Genomic DNA, 12928 nt, shown 5'->3' with positions numbered 1-12928 from the left:
TGGGTGTTCTTTCTCCACTGCATTAAAAATCTCCTCGACAGAGAAGTTGATTTCTTCCTTTTCCCGACATAACATCTCATATTGAGAGAGTCATTTCCTAGGCAGGTTGATAAGGAGTCTAGGGGTCCCCAAGGAGAGAGGGGTCTGGAATTCTCAAGGAGGAAGAAAGGACAAACTTTTTTTCTTTCTCCACATTCCTTAGGATTATGTAACAGTCAATGTATCCTGCCTAAGGACAGTCTTTGGATTCAACCTTCTGTTATCTTAAAATGTTAATAATGGGAGTAGATCTGGTCTTTACAAGGATGTATTTTGCCTGAGGACAGTATTATCTTAAAATGTAAATTATGGGAATAGGTCTGATGAGGTCTTTACAACTTCAAGATATTCTTTGGATTATATAACTTCATTGTTAACACTAGCAAGCGGGTACTCTTTCTGCCCCCTTCTGATGCCTATGTCAGAAGCTTTCTCTATCTCCTTTATACTTTAATAAAACTTTATTACACAAAAGCTCTGAGCGATCAAGCCTCGTCTCTGGCCCCGGATTGAATTCTTCTCCTCCGGGGGCCAAGAATCCCGGTGTATTCACGTGATTCAACAACAACCTTTCAATATTGTTTTGGGCACATAGAAGTGCTGAATAAACATTCAAATTTACATCCTAGGACCCCTTGCCTTCCCTTCCCATCATGCATCACTCAAGAGGCTTGTCCTGCTGTTATGATGGATCTCAGTGGCTTTTCTGTTTGTTGGACTCTGTTTTCTGTGTTGTCTGGGATCTGGGTTATCAGATACACATCGGTGTCATTTATAGTCAGGCCATGTGGCTGCAATGGTCAGATGGATATCCTCTGATACTGCGGGAGTCAGAGAGGCAGGCTGTTGCATGGGAGGGAGTTGAAGCCCTGGCTGGAAATGGAAATGAAATGTGGAATGAAAACATCCTGGATTTAAGATACAGCTCTGCCACTAACTCGCTAAGGAAATTTAAACAAGCCACTTAACAAACCACTTAAGCCATCCAAAGCCTTGGTTTCTTAGTCTAAATGGGAGAGTAAAGCTCTGGGGTTTTTTTTGTGTGTGTTTGTGAAAATGGAAGTGAAATGATTTATGTGAAGGCATTGGTAAAGAGGAAAGGACCATATTAACATAATAAAAATTAATAACAAGCTACCATAACCAACTAGGACCTATTATATAGCACAGGGAACTATCCTCAATATTTTGTAATAACCTAGAAGGGAAAAGAATACACACACACACACACACAAATGTGCATATAAACTGAATTGTCATGGTGTACACCTGAAATTAACATGGTATTGTAAATCAACTATACTTCAATTAAAAACAAATAAAAAACAAGCCACTATCCTCTCTCACCTCCTAACTGGCCATCCTGTTTCCACCCTTGCCCACCGAGTCTGCTGTCCAAGTGGCATCTAAAGTGACCTGTAAATGAGAGTTGGATCTTAGATCTTGCTGCTCCTCTGTTAAATCCCCAAGGGCTCCCATCTTACTCAAAGCTCAAGTCCTGAAAATGACTGATAAGGCCCCTCCTCCCTTGGCTCTGTGGCATCTGACCTCACGTCCCACCCTTCTCCACTGTAGCCACAGTCTTCTTGTTCCTGCCTCGGGGCCTTTGCTCATCTTGATACCTGGTATGTTCTTTCCCTAGAATGACATGAATCTCTGTGTCCCTTGCTAAGGTCACTTTTCTTTCTCAGTGAGGCCTTCCCAGGCCATTCTTTTAAAAATTCCATCCTATCCCTCTTGCCTGCTTTGATCTTTGTCTGCAGCACTTACTACAAGCTAACATAATATTTATATTACTTGTTCTGTCTCTGTCTGTTCCTATACACAGTAGACACTTCATGAGGGCAGGGATTTTCATATTTATTTATTCACTGCTGTATTTCCAGGGTTAAGCACTTTGCTTGATACATAGTGGATGCTTAATAAATATTTGTCAAGTGAATAACAGAAGTGATAATTTCATTAGCCCAATGAGGCTGCCTGCTGGGACACACAACTCTATAGCATTTATTGATTGATATGAATTCACTCATTTTCTAGAGCTTGGTCCCAATTAATGCTAACTTTTTCCCACTGGGATCTATGGAGACAGAATACAGTAAGTCTTCTACATATAACCTTTAAGTTGTGGACTTTCAAAGCAGCGAATGGGCTACTACCATCACTGAATCATTTTTTCAAGAGGGTAGGTATATTGAATCCAGCAAGAAACCAGAACCTGTGTCATCAGCATCAGTTTAGTTCAGTTCAGTCGCTCAATCGTGTCCGACTCTTTGCGACCCCATGAATTGCTTCCTTGTCCATCACCAATGACGTGAGTCAAATTGCAGCTCGCCCTCCATCTCCTATTGCTCACAGTCCTTCAGCTCTGCCAGCTTCCACTGTCTTTCCCTCCTCCAATCAATAACTCTTCTTCCCTGTTCACTCGATGCTGGCTGTACTACTGTACTTTTCAAGGCACGGTACTATAAGATTAAAAATGTTTGCTTTATTTTTTGTGTTTGTTTTTATGTGCTGTTTGTGGAAAGTATTATAAATCTATTACAGTACAGTGCTGTATAGCTGTTTGTGTTAGTTTGGTACCTAGGGTAACTTTGTTGGCCTTACCAACAAAATTGGACTTAACGAACATGCTCTCAGAATGGAACTCATTCATATGTAGGGGACTTACTGTATTAAAGTCAGAAAGAGAAAAATATCGTATACATATATGGAATCTAGAAAAATGGTACTGATGAACCCATTTGTGAGGAAGGAATGGTGACACAGATGCAGAGAATGGACTTGTGGACTCAACAGGGAAAGGAGAGGGTGGGACGAATTGAGAGTAGTATTGACATTTGTATACCACCAAGGCAATGGCACCCCACTCCGGTACTCTTGCCTGGCAAATCCCATGGATGGAGGAGCCTGGTGGGCTGCAGTCCATGGGGTCGCGAAGAGTCGGACACGACTGAGCGACTTCACTTTTCCTTTTCACTTTCATGCACTGGAGAAGGAAATGGCAACCCACTCCAGTGTTCTTGCCTGGAGAATCCCAGGGACGGGGGAGCCTGGTGGGCTGCCATCTCTGGGGTCGCACAGAGTCGGACACGACTGAAGCGACTTAGCAGCAGCAGCAGCAGTGTGTGAAACAGACAGCTAGTGGGGAGCTGCTGTGTAACACAGGAAGCCCATCCTGGCTCCCTGTATATAAAGGGACAGTTATGACTGACTCGTGTTGTTGTACGGCGGAAACCAACACAACATTGTAAAGCAATTATCCTCCAATTAAAAAATTTAAGAAAATGATTAAGTGGGTGGGTTTAGTAATCAGACAAAGGTCAAGACTGGTATTTACTTCTCACTACATGTGTGAAAGTGAAGTATAAGTGTTAGCTGTTCAGTCGTATCCAACTCTTTGCAACCCCATGGGCTGTAGCCTGCTAGGCTCCTCTATCCATGGAATTCACTAGGCAAGAATACTGGATGGGTTGCCATTCCCTTCTCTGGGGGAAACTTCCTGACCCAGGGATTGAACCAGGGTCTCCTGCGTTGAAGGTGGATTCTTTACCACCTGAACACCAGGGAAGCCCCACTATCTGTGTGAGGTTCAGCAAATAATCTACCTCTTGGAACCTGAATTTCTCAACTACAAAATGATCATTTCTACTTAGTGAGATTGTTGTGAGGATGAAATGGGGCTTATTATTTGTGAAAAGTGTTTAGACACATCTTTAGTCTATTGTATTATAAGTTGTTGGCTAATGGTTGGTAACTTTATGTCAGTAATGCTGTAATAATATCAGCATCCTCGAAGAGTGCATAGGAAGAAGCGTAATTTTAATAGCCACTCTTTTTGTGTGAATTTGCTCAGAATTGTTCCAAATAAGCCTTTCGCCTCTGAATTTTCTATAATTTTCCTGCTATTTAAAAAAGTATGTTGTTTCCCCTTTTCCTCCTCCTGTCCACCCTCCTCATTTTCCCTCAACTCCAGGAAACCTGTGTTTTCATCCTTGTATGCCACTCACGGGCCCTGGGTTTTGATTCCAGTTGCTTTGCCACCATAAGCCTCATCGGTGCAGTGGGGCTGAAATCTGCGCCCTGCCAGCCTCCCCGACACACTGAGAGGACAAATGGAGAAGATGAATGTGAACAGTAAAACACAGCAAGCCCTACAGGTAACAGGCCTGCTCCTCATTTTTATAACTGCTTTCCAGCTACGGGAATCGTGAATGCCCAGCCAAGCCTCTCTGTTCTTGCCCATCTGGGGGAATTAGATGCAGTGTATGCACAATGGGAACAGCTTGCTTTTTTTGTCTCTGATTTTGTGGGTTTATTATGATCGATGCCTCCCTGAAGCCAAGATTGAGTTTATCTTTGGAGAACTGTTTTCAAGAGTGTTGTATGCGGGATGACGTTCAGTTCAGCACAGTAATTTAATTTGAATTATTGATGTGACTTGAACCTGGCATTTTGGATCTGTTTAAGCCTCGTGAAAGCTTGAAGATTTTTCAGCATTGTGAAGCCTCTAATTAACTATCTAGCCAGAGGTTTTCTGCATCCAGTAAACATAATGTAATTCTATTATGATAGTTTTCTGGAGAAGTCAACTGTATCCTTGGTGCTGAACTGGAAAATTCATCAGTCAGGAGACAGTGGTGGTGAACACAGGCCCAGAGATGGCAGTTAGGGGTGGGGAGTCCAGCTGGTTCCCTTTCTCCTGGTTTCCTTTGTCTGTAGGGCCCTGCAGAGTTCAGAACTTCAGTCCTCTGTCCCATTAGATTTAAAATATTAGAATGGAAAACAAAATAACCCTGTTGGCAATTAGCTAGTTCTGGGATGGTGAATGGGTTTCTTTTCATGTTCTAGTAGGTGGTGTTTGCCTGAAACAAGTCTTGAAGGATTTTGAGTTCCTACTGCTTTATTTAGCAATTTATTTTGTACTTACCATGCTCCAGGCACTTTTGTAGGCCCCTCCACTTGGGTTAACTTAATTCTAGCAATAATGTGATGAGGCAGGTACCATTAATAATCCCTTCTCTACAGATGAGAAAACTGAACTACCTTGCTTCAGATCACATGGCTTATAAGATGAAGATCTGGGACTCAAGCCCATAGCGTCGATTCCATTGAGCTCTAGTAGTATTGTGTTGTGCTTGGCCCCAAGTCTGACATGTGATGAAAACTGGATGAATCTGGCTTGGACATACACTGCTGTTGTTGTCAGTGAAAGTTGTGATAGATAACTGTGCATTTTCCAGCACAAGAGATAGTTAAGAAACACACTCCCCCTTTGCTCGGCTACACTCTGCTCATCCTTTAGATCCAGCTTACAGTTCACTCAAGAGGGGCTTTACCTGATCTATCCAGTCATCTTCCTGGTCCTGAACAGGTGCCCTCATTATGATCTCCCAAGACATCCTTTGTTCTTTCTTTTTTACATCTGCCTCAATTTGTAGTGTTTCGTATGTGTTTGTGTGATCCTTTGTGAAGCACCTGTCTCTTCCACCTGTCTGTAAGTTTGATGCTGTGTCCCCAGAGCCTGCAAGATGGCAAGCACTCAGTTGTTAGATGAACAGCTTGGTTGGCTAAGTAACCAGGGTACCCTAGAGTAGTGTTTCTTAAACTGTGGGTCATGACCCCTTTTGTTATTCAGTCACTCACTTGTGTCCTACTTTTTGTGACCCCATGGACTGCAACACACCAGGCTTCCCTGTCCATCACCAACTCCTGGAGGTGCTCAAACTCATGTCAGTTGAATCAGTGATACCATCCAATCATCTCATTCTCTGTCATCCCCTTCTCCTGCCTTCAATCTTTCCCAGTATCAGGGTCTTTTCCAATGAGTCAGTTCATTGCATCAGTTCTTACACTGGGTAGGATGTAAATATATTTCTGTGCATTCTAGCCAGAGATTTTTGAAAGCCCTGGTCTAAAGTGGCTTCCCACATGGGATGGGGAGTGAGACCAGGTGACCTCTGATGTCTCTTCTTGCTGATGCTAGGGCACCTACAGGTCAGGCAAGAGGTTTTGGAGCCCAGGGCTTGTTCCTCTCCATCAGATGCATTATATTTTTCAAGGCTATTTGATTATGCCTGGGTGATTTGGAAGCAATCTCTCTCTTGTTCAATTAAACTCGTGCTTGCTTTTCAGTCTGCTAAATGAAGCCTTTGATCACAGTTGAGAATTCACTGTTTCCATTGGTATTACAGTTCTAAATTTGCCCATTTTCAACAGCCGCTGATTCTAATTGAAATGGAAGGGCTGTGTTTTTTTTTCCCCCTTTGGGGTTTAATTGTGTTTTTCTCCTTATGTATTACCAACTGCTGGTCTCAAAGTGGGTATGATTGGAGAACAAGGTGACAGCTTTTCTAGGGGGCAAGTTACAGCATTGAGGACCTGATGTCTCTATGACAGAGGACTAAAACAAAAACAAACCGGATTTTCTTTCTTTAAAATTGATGTGTCTTAGTGGGGGGAAAAAGGCAATGGTGACCCACTCCAGTACTCTTGCCTGGAAAATCCCATGGATGGAGGAGCCTGGTGGGCTGCAGTCCATGGGGTCACTAGGAGTCAGCCACAACTGAGCGACTTCACTTTCACTTTTCACTTTCATGCATTGGAGAAGGAAATGGCAACCCGCTCCGGTGTTCTTGCCTGGAGAATCCCAGGGACGGGGGAGCCTGGTGGGCTGCCGTCTATGGTGTTGCACAGAGTCGGACATGACTGAAGCGACTTAGCAGCAGCAGCAGCAGCTTTAGTGGTAGATTGAGAACATTCCTGGACACGCTCTGGCATCTTATTTGCTTGTGTCTCTACAGTGTTGCTACTCAAAGTGTGGTTAATGAATCAACATATCAGCATTATCTTAGGGCATTGCAGAGACCTGCTGCATTTGGGTCTATGCAGGTCCTGTGGGTGATTCCTGGCACATTTCAGTTTGAGAAGTGTGGTGGGCAAGACCCTGCAAGACCCAGTGTATGGTGGGCATAAGTGAATAAATGATTGAACTGTTGAGAAGTTGTTGGATGAAATGTGGGAATTGTTCTGCAGTCAGGAAGTTAGGTTGGTGTATTAGGAGTCTTGAGAGAGACAAAATCAATAGGATGTATATTTTTATCTGTCTATCAAGACCCACACACACATACATGCACACAAAGAATTTTATTTTAGGAACTTGGCTTGTGCGATTGTGGAGACTTGGCAGGTTCAAAATCTGATGTGGAGACTGGCAGATGGAGACTCAGGAAAGAGTTGCAGTTGAAGACTAAAGGCAGTCTCCTGGTGCTTCAGGAAGATCAATGTCCAGATTGTCTTAGTCAGCCTGGGCTGCTCTCACTGAATGCCATAGGGACTTCCCTGTTGGTTCTGTGGTTAAGAATTCACCTTCCATTTCAGAGGGGTGTGGGTTTGATCCCTGGTCAGGGAGGCAAGATCCCACATGCCTCAAGGCCAAAAAAACAAAACATAAAGCAGAAGCAATATTGTAACAGAGTCAATAAAGACTTTAAAAATTGTCCACATTAAAAAAAAAACAAACAAAACCTTAACATATAAAAGGAATGCTACATATTGGATGGTTTATGAGTAAGAGAAATTTATCCCTGACAGTTCTGGAGGCTAGAAATGCCAGATCAGGCTGCCATCATGGTCAAGTTCTGTTAAGGGTTCCTTTCTTTTTTGCTGACTACTATCCTCTGTTGTATTCTCACATTCTCACATCCCTATGGAGCAGAAAGAGAAGAAGCAAATGCTCTTGTGACTCTTATAAGGGCACTAATCCCATTCATGAGGAAGCTACCCTCTTGACCTCAGTTCAGTTCAGTCACTCAGTCGTATCAGACTCTTTGTGACCCCATGGACTGAAGCATGCCAGGCTTCCCTGTCCATCACCAACTTCTGGAGCTTGCTCAAACTCATGTCCATCGAGTCGCTCAGTCGTATCAGACTCTTTGTGACCCCATGGACTGAAGCATGCCAGGCTTCCCTGTCCATCACCAACTTCTGGAGCTTGCTCAAACTCATGTCCATCGAGTCAGTGATGCCATCCAACCATCTCATCCTCTGTTGTCGCCTTCTCCTCCTGCCTTCAGTCTTTCCCAGTGTCAGGGTCTTTTCCAATGAGTCAGTTCTTCACATCAGGCAGCCAAAGTCTTAGAGTTTTAGCTTCAACATCAGTCCTTCCAGTGAACACCCAGGACTGATTTCCTTTAGGATGGACAAGTTGGATCTCCTTGCAGTCCAAGGGACTCTTAAGAGTCTTCTCCAAAATAAAAATTCAAAAGCATCAATTCTTTGGCACTCAGTTTTCTTTATAGTCCAACTCTCACATCCATACATGACCACTGGAAAAACTTTAGCCTTGACTAGACGGACCTTTGTTGGCAAAGTAATGTCTCTGCTTTTTAATATGATGTCTAGGTTGGTCATAACATTTATTCCAAGGAGCAAGTGTCTTTTAATTTCATGACTGCATTCTCTTGACCTCATATAATCCTAATTACCTCCCCAAAGCCCAACCTTAACATTACCTCATTGGGGGATAGAGATTCAAGATAAGAATTTTTTTTTATAGAGGGGGTCACAACCATTCAGTCTACAACACAGATGAAGTCTGAAGGTTGTCTGCTGAAAGAATTCCTTTTGCTAAGGGGAGATCAGTCTATTGTTCTGTTCAGGACTTCAACTTTTCCACCCACATAATGAAACTCAATCTGCTTTACACAAAATCCACCAATTTAAATGTAAATCTCAGCCATAAATACTGTCACAGAAACATCTAGAATCATATTTAAACCGATACTGGTACTGTGGCCACAGTAAGTTCATATATGAAGTTGACCATCACAGTTGGTTTGGGGAAGAAATTATGATAAATGACAGGGAGAGAGATCATCCCACATCACCAGGAGATGTTATTTCCCAGGATTTATCTTTTTTATCAAGGAATCTGTGCCTATATTCTGGAGCTTGGACTTTATTCAAAAAGCCTGATGAGAAGAGCCAGACCTCAAGAAGAGTAGCCCCAGCAGACCTAGGGGATGGCTTGGTGCTCAGACTGTTGGTTCTGGAGGCAGACCACTGGCCCATCCTTCTCTGTCACTTGCTAGCTTTGTGATCCTAGGCAAGCCTCTTAACTCTTGGGCCTCAGTTTCCTGATCTGTAAAATGGAGTCACTTTAGTTTTTATAATTGTCATGAATATGAATGGAGACCATGCTCACAGGGCAGTTAGTACAGAGCCTGACACAGGGTGACAATAAATACTAGCTGCCACTGCTGCCATTGTTTTCTGCTGCTGTTTGCTGCCAGTGTTGCTGCTGTGGCCTTGACTTCAGTGTGTGTTTCTCTTATCTGGCCTAGGTGTTTTACCATCTATTACCATCTATACCCCACATGCTGATGGATGCTGCTTTAAGAAGCAAGGTAGGTGGGTCAAAATCTGGTGCTTACGAGCAGGTGGAACAGCCCTATTTTTATCACTACTGTTGCACTGGAATGAATCATTCCAAGGTAAAGGAAGAAAAAGTTACCCCCCCCCCCCCCCCCAATTCAGGCAGACTCATTTCCAGGTAAAGCACATTCTCCAAAGACTGGAAGTTACAGCCACTCTGAAGCAGCAACTGAAATGAAGCACAGCCCTCATCCCCCAGCCCCAGACCGTCTGTGCTTTTGCTGCCATGTGTCTGCCCTGCCCCAGTTAGGCTCCTGCCCCATGGACTACATTTCAGTAGCCTAGTTTAGTCCAATCCTCTCAAGCAGATAGAGGGAAGTGTTTTCAATTAGCAGGATCTCATTGCTGAGGGCACTAAGAGACAGTTCTGGGGCAGAGAGAGTAATTGAACGTATGGCGTGTATTTACTGGAGGAGGAAGCACCACACCGGAGTCTTAGCGCTCCCATGCTTGCTGGCTCGGTGCCACTCCAGTGACAAGGGCATCAGTTAAAGACGTGCAGTCCAGGCTCCCTCAGGAGGCATCCATCCCCTCTGCAATAGCCCTGCTGGTGGCAGGAAGCTCCTTATCACAGGCTAAGGGGGAACGTGCCTGCAGAGCAGCCTGTGTCTTTGTTGGACTCATCTGGCTATTGGAAATTTAGAGCTTTCTTTTTTAAAAAATAATTTTATTTATTTATGTATGGCTGTGCTGGGTCTTTGTTGCTGCAGGGGGCTTTTCTCTAGTTGTGGAGAGTGGAAGCTACTCTCTGCTTGTGGCGTGTGGGCGTCTCATTGTGGTGGCTTCTCTTCTGGAGCTTGAGCTCGGGTGTGTGGGCTAGAAAGCGCAGGCTCAGTGGTTGTGGTGTGTGGTCTTCGTTGCCCTGTGGTATATGGGGTCTTCCAGGATAGGGACTGAACCCATGTCTCCTGTGTTGGCAGCTGGATTCTTTACCACTGAGCCACCAGGGAAGCCCTAGAACTTTCTTTTTTATGTTGAGTACAACTTTGAGGGTTGATCACTCCTCCTTGTCGTATTTTCCTAAAATCTTAACATCACAGAGGTAATCACTCATTAATGTCCTTTGTTTTCCCATTTCTGCCCTTCCCTCCCCTGCCCCCACACAAGTATTAGAAGAAGTAGAAATGAGTGGCCATATTGAATGCATTCCTTCACCTACTATTTAATTGACCGAAAATGATCAAGTGTCTGCTCTTTGTCAGACACTCTTTAAATCTCTGGGGATTGAATGATGTACCAGGTTTCTACTCACATGAAACTTTTGCTAGTAGAGTAGATTGGTGACAAAAATAAACCAACAGGATCATTATAGGGTAACAAGGGTTTTTATAGAAGTAAACGAGGAGAAATGATTGCGAGAACTCTTGGTATATGGGGCAGGGATAAAGAGGAGGCTGGGATTAACTGGCTTTTCTTTAGATAGTCAGGAAAGCCTTCTTGTGGTGGTGATATTTGAACCTAAATCTAAAAGAGTAGGAACTATGCCAGGCAAAGGATTGGGAGAAGACCAAAGACATTTAGGTGTGTGTTGGATGGACAGAGGCAGAGGCTTATCGAGCAAGGGAGAGAGCATGGTGAAAGATCTCATGAAGAGGAAGGCAGGGCCAGCTCTGAAAGGCCTGGCAAACTAAGGAAGGGGGTTTGGATTTTATATGGACTGCAGGAGTAGGTCATTGGAGGATTCTAATGGGGTTTGGTGGTATGATTTAAGTTTTAAAAACAGCACTCAGTTATGTGTGGACAGTGGATTGTATGGTGGAAAGGGAATGATGGGAGGACCAGCGAGGAGCTACCATGGTACTTAGTGATGGCTGAGAGGATGCACGTCAGCTATGTGTTTAGAGGCAGAAACACTAGGACTTAGTGATGAACTCGACATTGTAGCTGAAGGAAAGGGTGTCCTCTCTTTATCCCTGGGGCTCTGAAAGATATCAAAAGGATATCTGTGTAGGTGCCATAGACTGAATGTTTGTGTCTCCTGAGAATTCATATGTTAAAATCCTAACCTTCAATACAATAGGCGGTATTAGGCTTGTATAAGGCAGGAGAGTGTCTTTGGGAAGTTATTGCATCATGAGGGTGGATCCCTCTTGAATGAGGTTGGTGCCCTTACAAGAGACCTCAGAAGATGTTCCCTGGTGGTCCAGTGGTGAGGAGCCCGCCTTGCAGTGCAGAGGATGCAGGTTCAATTCCTGGTCAGGAAACTAGGGTCTCACATTCTGTGGGGCTATGTACCACAACTATAGAGCCCATGCACTGCAACAAAGTCCCAGGGCAACTGAAAAAAAAAAAGAGAGACTTCAGAAAGATCCCTTGCCCCTGTTATCATGTGAGGACAAAGAGAGAAGATGGCCATCTATGAACCAGGGAGAGGGTTCTAACCAGACACCAAATCTATTGGCACCTTGATCTTGAACTTAATCAGCCTCCAGCACTGTAAGTAATAAATGTTTGTTTTTTAGGCCACCCAGCTGGGGTATTTTTGTGATAGCCTGAACAGAGCAAAACAGCAGGAAGGGAGAAGAACAATCAAGTATACCTGACAATCAACGAGGGGGTGGGGGCATCCTATTCCTGGAAGAGATTTCATTTCCCACCTGAAAACACTTATAGATATGGTAACTGTATGGATGAGCACATAGAATGTGCTAGAACAGTGAGGGGTGGGCAGCTGGGCAGAAGAACCAGGCTGTCCAAAATATGGCTGCTCCTATTTGCCAACATTTGGGTCAACCCAGGGTTGAGGGCAGCAGCAGGTTGAAGTCACCTTTGGGGAAAAGGACTCTTGGTGTGGAGAAAGAGACACTTGGCACCAGATCCTACCCCTTTCTGTTCTAGCATTGGGCATTGGCCAAGTGACCATTTCTTCATCTCTGAAATGGGGTGATGATCTTATTTACAGTGTGTGGTTATCAACAAGACTAAGATCAACTTCACAAGGACCCAGGACAGTGGCCAGTGCTGATGAAGTGACCAGCGTAATCAGCTTCTTAACCATTATCAACAACATCCTCAGCATCTCTTTTCATTGGTAAAGACCAGAAAAGCATAATGGGCCTCCGTCTTGAGCTCTGAGAATTGGAAGAATGTGATGTGTATATTTTGTAGTGCGGTGGGCAATGAAGATTAAACATCACATTACTAAGACAGTAAAAAACAAAGAAACAAAACAAAAAACCAAACAACAACAACAAAGAATGTACCAAAAGAGGTCTTAGAGACTAGACTGCCTTTTTTTTTTCTAATGAACATATGAGAAAATTAAAGTCACAAAGAAAATCAGTGGCAGAGCTGAGACTAGAATCAAGTTCTGAGGTCCAGGTTCTTGCTTGTTCCACTAATCCACTCTTAAACAAGAGGCCTCAAGTCAGGTATTAAAGGCCCTGAAGGGAGAAACTCATGCCTGCAGCAGGGAGCTCTGCTTAAGCCTTGTGGTGACCTGAATGGGAAGGAA

Source organism: Bubalus kerabau, chromosome 1 (assembly GCF_029407905.1).
Source record: "Bubalus kerabau isolate K-KA32 ecotype Philippines breed swamp buffalo chromosome 1, PCC_UOA_SB_1v2, whole genome shotgun sequence".
In the NCBI taxonomy this organism is placed as follows: domain Eukaryota; kingdom Metazoa; phylum Chordata; class Mammalia; order Artiodactyla; family Bovidae; genus Bubalus; species Bubalus kerabau.
Note: the sequence above shows the minus strand (reverse complement) of the source record.